The sequence below is a fragment of the Sinocyclocheilus rhinocerous genome, unplaced genomic scaffold, assembly GCF_001515625.1.
Source record: "Sinocyclocheilus rhinocerous isolate Xijiao unplaced genomic scaffold, SAMN03320098_v1.1 scaffold552, whole genome shotgun sequence".
Lineage (NCBI taxonomy): Eukaryota > Metazoa > Chordata > Actinopteri > Cypriniformes > Cyprinidae > Sinocyclocheilus > Sinocyclocheilus rhinocerous.
This window is the reverse complement of record NW_015625574.1, coordinates 534,988-546,066: the sequence shown is the minus strand read 5'-3', so window position 1 is coordinate 546,066 and position 11,079 is coordinate 534,988.

Sequence of the window (11,079 nt, the reverse complement as noted above, 5' to 3'; positions counted from 1 at the left end):
CGACGAGTGCGAGAGATTAACCCGTCTCTCGAACTCGCCAGCAAGCTCCATCTGCGATCCCCACGATCTCAGTCTCCTCGCTGCCTCAGCAGTGGCAGGACCCGAGCCGCGGGGGGGGCAGATGATTGTCCCAATTTCCTCGAGAAAAGGGACAAACGAGAGTGGAGCTTTCTCACTGAGAAACGCTCACAATGAACGCATTCCGTTCCCTCGAGAACAGAACGCGCGCTCTTTTCGCCCAAACACATAACGCAAAGGTCGTGTGCGTCATCTGGTGTCAGATAGCGCTGACACGGATCTGCACACTTCCTAAAGCGCCTCACAACAGACATCGTTCTTACCAAATCACACTTCAGAAACAAGGATCCCTCAAGACAAAAAAAGAGGATGACGTATTCCACAAGTTTCCTCTTTTATACTTCCCCTTTCTCGCGCCTCCACTGCAGATCTAACCTAGCAGTGGCGCGATCCATAACCTCCAACAGCTCATCATACGCATCATTGTCGTTTTTTCATTCATGCTTCAGACACCGGTCACGCTGGAGGCGTTCCCCTAGCGCCCTCTAGAGGAACGCAGCGTGGAGTTCCCTTTCGAAAGGGAACGAAGGTCTTACAGGGAAGAAACAAAAATATTTTGGTTTTCTAGTTTATGATGCAACACACTGAAACATGCACTGTATCATGACATGGTATCATGATATCGAATGGCTAGTGATTGATGTAGACCTTGACAAAAGCCAAATCAAAATGACCTTTCCCTCCTGCTGTCAGGTGTTGTGCAGGACTAGGCTGCCATATCCTATAGGAGGATGTTGAGGATTAACGCCACAGCATCCCTGACCTCATGTCATCTCATCTGATTACACTCCCACACACTAACATTAATCCAACCAACATTAAAGGCCATCTGGCAGCTTTACACAAGATGTTTTTGGTCCTATTTACTGGCAAAGGGACTGCCACAGGCTGCACTTTAGTCTCATAAACTGTTTTATTTTCTTCTCAAGACTTGTTAATCGCCGGCCTGAGACATTGTTGCATAAATGTGCCTCAGTCAAAATGCGTCTTCGCTTGGATGTTTTACAGAAGTCAGAGACCTTGGACAGATGGAAACAAATGAGACTTTGAAGGTTGTATATATTGTTGAGCTTTCTGCAAGCATATTTATTACAAAAAGTTGAGAAATTTGCATCACTCAGGCATAAAGGAACCATAGAGTACACAGGCATGATTGCACTTATGAATGTTTTTAGTCAGAATGTTCTAGTAAGTAAGGTGGCACGCAATCTGTGATTTGATAGAAGCGAACATTACTGCGGGTGCTACAGACGGGTGTTTTATACGCAAGTTTAAAGGTCATGATCTGGTTTAACTGTAGTGTATGATAGCAGGGGTTACAGTTGTAGTGTAGCAGTGGTATCGAATTGCCCTTTAAATGCATAACAGCAGCTGGTCATTGCACTTTAAATAGATGAATAAATAATTGTGGTGTCCTGGCAGAATACAAGGGTATATTATCGCCAACCAGCATGTCCGCTGGAGGAAACGACTGTACATTCAGCTTCTCCCTCAACGCAAACATGTGGAAAAGTGTTAGTTTACCTAACAACATACAGTCTTCTTGTGTTCGCTGACCTTTCCCAGTGATCAAACAAAATATTATTGACGCAACATTCACGTAAAGTACAGGACAAATACACAAAGCCATTGCATTCCACACACACACTCCACATGAACTTCCTTTTTCACGTTCACAACAGAATAATTTACATCTCGCTACGCTTTTTAAAAACGATAACACTTTGCAGTCTTTAGTGTGAATCTACGTCTGTCCAGTCTCGGTTTAGTGTGCGCTAAGCCAGTGCTGTCAGAACGGAGGCCTGGAATGTGGCCGCTTCTGCCGCCTGGACTGTTGACTATCTCTTGGTGGTCTTAGCCAGTTTGCTAGTAGGGGTGCTCCTCCGTTGGGGAGTTGGGATTTTGGAGGGTTTGCCTCCGTGTTGGCGTGAGGCTGAGCGCGGCGTCACCGTCACTGTCTCCAACACGTCCGAGCAAACCGACTGGATGTCTGAAATATCAAAGTCTGAGGCGTCGCTGCCACGGCGGCTGCTCCCTCGGCTTCCTGCTTTGCTACCTGGCCTGCTTGGGATCTTACTCAACCCTGAGAAGAAAGTTCACAGCCAGTTACATCTCAGTACTATGATACTGACATCCACATAATGGCTCATGACTAAGATAAAAAGTGATATTTTCTGGAGCGTGTCACAAAAACGAACCAAAATGCATATAGACTACTTGCCTCACAGACATTATATATATATATATATATATAGAAAGCTTGACATGTCTACTTTAAAATGAACCAAATCAAAAACAGAATTTCTCTGATTATGTAATCAGTATGGAAAGTGAATTTCTCTCTGAAGGCATGTGGCGCTTTTCCACTGCATGGTACGGCACGGTACGGTTCACTTTTGGGGGGTTTTCCACTGGGTACAGTACCTGGTACTTTTTTTAGTACCACCGAACGAGCGCACCTTTTTTTAACAACCAAAAAGTGGCTGTTTCGTGGTCTGTTGAGGAAGAACAGACGTTCCTCTCGTTGATAGCAGAGGAGCGGATCCAGCGAGAGCTTGATGGGGCGACGTGGAATGAAAAAGTTTTTCAGGAGTTGCGGCAGTAGAGGCGGCGCAACTATAACGACATGTGAATAATCCCGCCCACTCTAAAGCGGTACTAAACTGCAGTGGAAACGCAAACCGAGCCGAGCCGTCCCGTGCCGAGTCGTACCACGCAGTGGAAAAGCGCCATAACTGTGCTGCAGAGCTGGTGAGTCAGCATCTTTGCAGCTGATACACTAAGAAAACACCTGTTTATTAATGAATAATTATATCTGGCTATTTTCCCAACACATTCATAGTCATTACTTTTGCGGGTACTTTGCAGCAAGCTTTATGAGTGTGCTTGAATGCAAGTAATTAAGTAACTAAATTAATTTAAACCTGCGATTAGTGGACTAATAGCTTAAATGGACAACCTACTATTCAACTAGAAAAATCTTTAGTTGGGGCAGCCCTATTATAGTCACATATTATTATTCATATTAGACAGTAATATTTAAAAGTTTTTTTTAGCCTACATAACATTTAAAACTTTTGTTCTGTGTTCTGATGCATAGCTGAATACTTGACAGATTTGATCCGACAAAACTGATCTTTATAGTCTCATAATAACAAGCGACAGAGTCCAATAAACTCAATGTAGTGTTTTGTGAATATTCAGTATATCGCACAGTAGCAGCAGCAAAACATTATGAAGAACAGAAGGTGTGTCCGACTCACCCATGGCTTGACCTCTGGCCTTCATGACTGCAGCGTTTATCAAGGATCCATCCTCTCCTGACTGAAAGCCTTTTCCCGACAGATAGCCTGGAAGACGAAGCTTGCTGCCCTGAATAGGGGTGCTCTGAAAGATGTCATGATTCAGAAACGAATAGGCCAATTAGAACAGGACAATGAAGACAGCAACCTTTGGCTAAGAAGAGCTTTCTAAAATGCAGATATACCCAAATCCTGACTGAAACATTAACTTGACGGAGGTGGTTTAGGAGTGACTTCAGTATTTCATATCACTCCCACAACTCAATGTGTTTGTTAATCCCAAATCTTTGCAGTGTGTACAACACATGTCCAGAATGACGGAATAAATGCATGACAGACAAGAAAATGACAGTATACTGCTTACACTGAATCAAATTCAGCCATACACATCTGGAGAAAGAAACCCTTTCGAGTTCTGGATGTAGAACAGATCTTACAAGCATCGAGTTTTAGTGGCGAGAGGACAGAAAACTGTTCATTATTCAGTTAGTGCTTGAAGAATGAGAAAGAGGGTGAAGTTTAGAAAAGGCCCAGGCTGTCTTTTTATATCAAGCTGATTTGATTTAAGACAATCACACCATCCCCTTTGCGAAAGAGAGGTTTAAAGATCAGAATCAGAGGGCCGAAGCAAACACATCCGCCTTAATAACGGACCACTTCCATGCATCATTGCAAAGCCAGAGAAAGAGATTGAACTCAATCCCAAATCCACACAGGAAGCAATTAGATCAGTAACAAGGCAGAGACAGAGGTCAGGAGACGGAGATTAGATGGGGATTTGTCACTCGTTTCTTAAGCACTATACCTCATTGGATGACCCTTGGCTGTCAAAGGAGTCAGATGATTTAAGAGGAGTAGCTGATTTGCTGTTTGTCAGCCAGGGTTTATCATAATTGCGGGTTACATGTTGGGGTGTCTGTGAGAAATAATTGTGGATCAACCACAGACAAGGGGAACAATAGAAAAAAAAAAGACAGACAATACAGGAAACAATTATATATCAACAAATAATGATGGGGCTATGTATGGCTCTGTTCCAAATCTTAGTGAGCACCCTATGTAAGGCAGATGTCACAGATACATGTTTATGCTGCCTTCCAAAACAACTTTTTTGGCCATTCGATTCAAACAATGAAGTGAGATGAATTTAAACGATAAACATGATTCATTCAATACTGAATGACTACTACTAAATATTGATAAAAAACAGTTTAGTGACCTTTTTTGCACAGTTTTCATGTGTGCTATGCATTTTATTCTGATAGATTAGCAACAAAGTGCTATGCTATATGCTATAGTCAGTCAGATTGTTGCCTTACAAAGCAGCTGCCTATAAGCCCGTTTCCACCGCTGGAACTTTCCCAGGAACTAGGGACTTTGGGCCGGTACTCGGTGTGTTTCCACCGCAGGAACCAGGATCTAAATAAAGTTCTGGGTAAAAATTTGCCCCTCAGAAAGTCCCTGCTCGCGAGGTAGTACTTTTTCAAAGGTCCGGAACTTTCGGGGGCGGGACTTGGGCGCTGAACATGCTGATTGGTTGAGTTCACACAGCATTGTATTTCAACAACCATTTATTCGCATAATTTTCTAAATATTACTGTTATTGTATGTAGTTTTAAGAGTATTTCAGGCGAGAATGTAGTTGTTTAAAACTCAAATCTGCGGTTTATTTATAAAGACAGCACCTATTTAAAAAAAATTTGAGATGTGAGCTCCAGGCGATCAGCGGGCGTTCAGTGCTCATGTATCCCGACGAGAGCAGCCTCAAATCAGCTAGTCCTTCTGACATTTGCCACTGGCTCTGATGACTCTGTAGTGGTTAAACATGAGATATCATTTGTTTTGGGTAAATCTAACAGGTAATCTTTGGTCTCATGAATCTATTATTTGTTCCAGGTCATATCGTTTTGGCTGAGCCCCAAACCTAAGGTTTCAAACCTAACTATGAAAGTTAGGTTTCATAACTTTATATATTTATATACAAATGTATATATATTTAGAACTTTATTAAAATGAAAATGAAAAGAGGCTGTTTGATATATTTTGTTTCATTGTGTAATATATGTACGTTCCCTGAACTACATTTCTGCAGCTATTAATGTTTAAATGAAAACGAAAAGAGGCAGTGGTGTTTGATATCATATATTATCTTATTGTAAATACAGTGAGGAAAATTGCAGTACCCAAGGCGAGCTGTCTGACGTTATCAAGTACGCTGCTGTCCCATTTGCAGGATTACTAGAAAGTCCAAACTACCAAGGACGCACGTCCGAAATTTGCATACTTGGTATTGAGAAACGGAGCAGTTGCGCGCAGTCCTACGTCACCAGACTATTTGCCTAATCTTCACGGTACTTTAGGCTGCGATGGAAACGCAGACAGTAACAGGTCTGGGGGAAAAAAAAAAGTTCCTGGGACAAATTGTTCAAGGTAATTTCGGTGGAAAAGCGGCTTATGTAGGCAGTGGACATCAAGGCAGCTCACTAGGTTTTGGAACCAAGCTTCATGATCGGTGGCAGGAAAATGTGACAAAAACACAGAGAATTACACATTTCTGTACACCCTAATCAACAATATCCATACCTTGGGTGTGTTGGAGCCGGGTGGGTTGGGTTGTGCGGGGCAGCTGTGGCTAGAGTTGGATCTGTTAGGGGAGGTGCCTCTTGAGGACGGCCGTGACCTTCGACCTCTGTAGCGGAAACTGGCCATCACCTGGGTGGTTCCTTCTGGGAGAATAAACTTCTCACGCAGCTCCACGTTGGTTCTGCCCTTAGCTGGAGGAACAACATTAAACAGTGCAATGAGCCTGGAGCCAAGGCCAAAGCAAAACCTTTAACACGGGTTCAGAAAAAATAAGCCTCTGAAATTCAAAGGAATACTATGGCTTTAGTTCAACTTGAGGTCTATGCCCAACATCTGTGGTACCAGCGATTACAAGTCGATTTACTTAAACTGTTTATTATTTGATCTGCGAAGTTGTCTATATCAATGTAATCACCCCACAGTAATTACTGCAAACAAATTTGTTCACAAGTTTGATTGAAATTGAGGGGCAAATCCATTTTTTGTGGTAATCAACAGTAAACTACAGATGCTGTTTACAGAGCTCAACTTGTTTTGAACCTAAACATTCCTTTAAAACAAGTTTCAGGAACTTATTTCAGAAAGCCATTTTAAAGGTTCTAATCTGGGTTGATTTTTATGAAAGTATCTTTAACCAGGCTGGGGAATGATGGGCACCCACTCAAATGAGAAACACATGGTTTTGCACTTTGGTTTGATGTAAGGAATGATTTGCATGCATTTCACATCAATGGCAAAAAAAAATATATATATTATAGTAATAAATAAATAATACATTGATGCTGCATAAAAAAAAAATATTGTCATATAATAGAACAGGATTACCCTTCAGGGACTGCAGTTTAGAAAAACAATTTAGCAATAAATATTTGGTTTGTTGTGTATAGTTCTTTTTAATGTGATGAACTATTCATCTATGCATTATCTTGCATAGATGAGATTGTCGAGCAAGTTTCACTGCACTGCAACAGAGCTACAATAAGCACATGCAGAGAAAGCGAGGGAGGACACAACACAAAACCTCATGCTAAACAGTCCCAGACAGCACGATGGAAAGGGAAGCGTGAGATTAATGTTAATGAGAATACCATTCAGGGATCACTGCAGCACACACACACACACACACACACATGAACACATACCACTGGGATGGAGCAAGGAGAGAAAGTGTGAGAGTTGCCAACCTATAGGAGACTGAGTAATTGAAGAATATGATTCCGAACGCAACATTTTACTCCCGTGGTGGTGAACTAGAAGAAACGATAATTGGGTTTACAAACAAAGCAGCAGGAGAAGGGACATTCTGAAAGAAAGGCTTCATGGGAAGAGACCGGCAAGCTTTAAGAATCCCATAAACAGCCAATTAGAGTGCAGGAAGAAAAGATTCAGCCACAACAAACGATTACAGCCTACATAAGAGTATCCATCAGAAACATTCTCAACTATCCAAAATTTTAAACTGCTTCAATTATTGGGAATTTTGGATTCTGTTCCAAAACCTAGTGAGCTGCATTGCTTTCTACTGTCTACACTGGCAGGTGCCTCCTGTAAAGCAGCATCTGAACTGACATGGAACCTCACAAGTGACACAGTAGTCCATTTTTAAATGAGACTTGATCTTTTTGTTCTACACTTTTCAGTGTTGAACAAAGCTGGTGTCAGTGCTATATGGGATTGGCTTCACCACAAAAGACTCACTGCCAAAACGAGGTATCTTAGAAGGCGGCATAATAATCAAACTGTTAAAATGCTGTCTATGTAGGAAACCTAACTAGGTTTTTGGAACAGAACCTTTGTGTCTGCAACATAATGTCTTGGCTGGGAACAAAACACAGTTTATAAAACAAGTTGAACAATTTTGTTATTCACAGTATCAATGGATTTAAAAGACCTGTCTGAACAGCGTAAGCCGCAGTTGAGTACAACATAAAGTGGATATTACCTCTGCACGGGTCATTTTTCACCAGGAACTCATCCAGGGCCATCCAACCACCACCCACCCGCACCATCACCGTACTGCGCAGGATCCGCACCAGCCGCAGCTGCTGCGAATCTCCAAACTGGACACGAACAGAGAACACAGTCATTCCTCCGAAATACAGTCATGTTTGTCAGTGACAGGCACGCAGCAGAGCAACATCAGAAACCTGGGTCCTGTAACACACTTTTCAAAATAGTAAAAACTAGCAACATTATTAGTCCCAGTTAGATGCTATTTCTGTTCTGTTTATGTCTGGCTTCCTCTTGTTGCTCTGCTGAGCCATTTGATCAAAACGAATTTTGATTGAGACACAACATTGGTTTAATTCCAGAAGACGTGAAATGAGTGGTCAATCCAACTGGTTTCATTTGTGGCTTTGTGCTAATTTAAGATTGATCATGAAAAAAAAAACCCATCTTGTGTGGTGGCGTGGTTCATTACATGTCATTAAAGGTGCACAAAGTCATCTCAGAGTTTGTATTATTGACAGTGGTTCTGGACCTTATGCTGCCACCTGTGGGCGTGGGTGAAGCAAAAGCAAAAGATTATATATATACAATAAACAGCATTACAGAAATATTCAATCTGCTGGCGTATGTAACCCATGACTTTATTCCACATTCAAAAGTTCCTATATATATTGCATAAACAATTATTTTGCAAAATAAACAACTACATTCATACTAATTCATCATGTTAAACATTTGTCAGATATACCAATTATGTGTGAAACTTTATTGCAACAGAAATAGTTACTTAGTGCACTTTTAAAACAAGGTGGACAGGATCAGTGTGTCCAGTAGGGTGTGCTATCAGCGCATTCTATTGTACACTCTTTCTGAGGCTCTGTTTTCATACAAATATGGGCACTGGCACGGAGACGTAGGGGAACACTTGAGCATAGCATTCCTCTTCATCCTCCATGCCAAAGATAGGAGCTAAAGAAAACAACAAGCCAAATGATTGCTGCCAGTTGGATATGGCCAAGGCATACGGATTTCACAGCACAGAAAATTATGGCCTCATGCTTTCTGTTCAAAAAAAAAAAAAAAAAAAAATCATACCATATACCAAAGTTTTTCCACAAACCAAAAATGCATACAGAAGTTGCACCGTCTAGAACTACATACTACCATTCTCATAGAGGATGCGTGTGTTGACACTGATGCTCGACTCCAACCACACACAATAGGAACAATATGGAAGAATGACTGAGATCGACTCGCTGAAACTCAACATGACCGACACACTGATGGTGACCCGCTGAGCATCTCTCTGGCCTGCAAGCCCTTTATTCTCGAAGTGATACCCAGAATGAATCGATACCATTGGTGAATTTGGTGATTGGGGGGAGGAGAAGATGAATTTTGAAGCATGATCAAGAGAATCACAACAAACGGCTTTAAGAATGACCATTTACCAGGATACAGCTTTCCAAAACGGCAACGTGTAGATGGCGGGTTAGATTTTGATTGTCCCTGTTTGTTATAGTCTCGTCGGCGATTAAGGGGTCATGTAAGCAGCGAACGAGACCAAACTGTCAAAAGAATGGTTTCAGTTGATGTGATATAAAGTTCTCAATACAAAGGAAGAAAAAAAACATGAGGTTGGCATGGCCAAGGTCAAGGATCTTCCCAAAACACCACCCTGAGAAAGCATGTAGATCATGATTTTATGTGATTTATATAAGGAGAATCATGCATCTTTCAGCTGGAAATTTCTCCTGAAGCTCTGGCTTGTTTGAACATCAGCCACAGACTGTGGTTAAAAGAAAAAGCGAGGCTCTCGTAAAGCAGAACTCAAGTTTAAAGGGATAGTTCACCCAAAAATGAAAATTTGATGGTTTATCTGCTTACCCTCAGGACATCCAAGATGTAGGTGACTTTGTTTCTACAGTAGAACACAAACATCAAATTTTCATTTTTGGGTGAACTATCCCTTTAAGTAAATTAAGCAGGTAGCAGAAGGCAAGCGTACTGTGTTATGCTGCAAAAGCTGTCGCAAATAATAATAAAAAAGCAGAATGCAGTGCTGCGGGGAAAAAAGCATTTGAACTCAAAAGCAGATAGTTGAATATAAAAAATAAAAACATCCTAAAATGCCCTAAAAAGCTGGGCATCTGTAGAACAAGTCAACATGAAACATTCACAATATATTTACAGTCATTAAATTACTGTATTAACTACTAGCAAGATTTTAGAAAAACTGCATTAATGAGCTAAAGTAGAAACAGAATTGTTTATTATTAATAAATGCAATCATTGATTGTTTATTTGGCTTTCAGTTGACAAGTTGTTTAAAATGGGGGACAAGTTATAACACTATAAGGTTTTTTTTTTTGAGTAATGCTCAATGATGATTTCATGTTGACTAGAAACTATTTCCCAAATATTTGTGTTTGTTTAACTCAGACTTAAATTAATCTGCTTTAAAATTACTCTGGGCACTATTTCACAACATAAGAGATATTAAGCACATACAGTATCAGCACTAAACCATTTTTGGTGTCATTTAGTATTAAGGAAGTAGAAATGTTCATCTGTATTTATAACTTTCCCAAGTCACTGTGCTTCAATGCCAGTGAAGATTTGCACACAGCCATGCCACAAACTAAATGGCTGGCTTTGGGAAGAGAGTTAAAAACTTCTTTAAATATGCTTATCCGCTTGTGAGTTTAAGACAGCCTTAAATATAGGAGATTCAAAGACACAGTGAAAGTGAATCAGATAAAACAAAACAATCAAAAGCACTATGCATGTATACCTGATTTCCAAGGTAGAACTGATGTGGGGGGAAAACAGCAAAAAGACAAACATTAGTAAATATCAGTTCACTCTTTTTGGTTTTTACAATAAGGCAAAAAAAATACAAAAGAAGTTCTATACAACTTTTCTTCAGAGTGGCACAGTTACAGGCCTCCAGCCAGTCAGAAGAAATATGTATTTATTATAGGCAGATTATGGGCAGCAGTAGAATGGCTGACCGTTACCAAATGTTACAGGATCAGTTTATTAGGAGTGTTGGAGAGAAGTGGACCGGGGGAAAACCCTAAAACTTTCACATTTGAGAGACTAAAAAATGCAATGGCATGTAAAAATATAATTTTTACTGCTTTGGCAACAGCAGTGTCGGGGC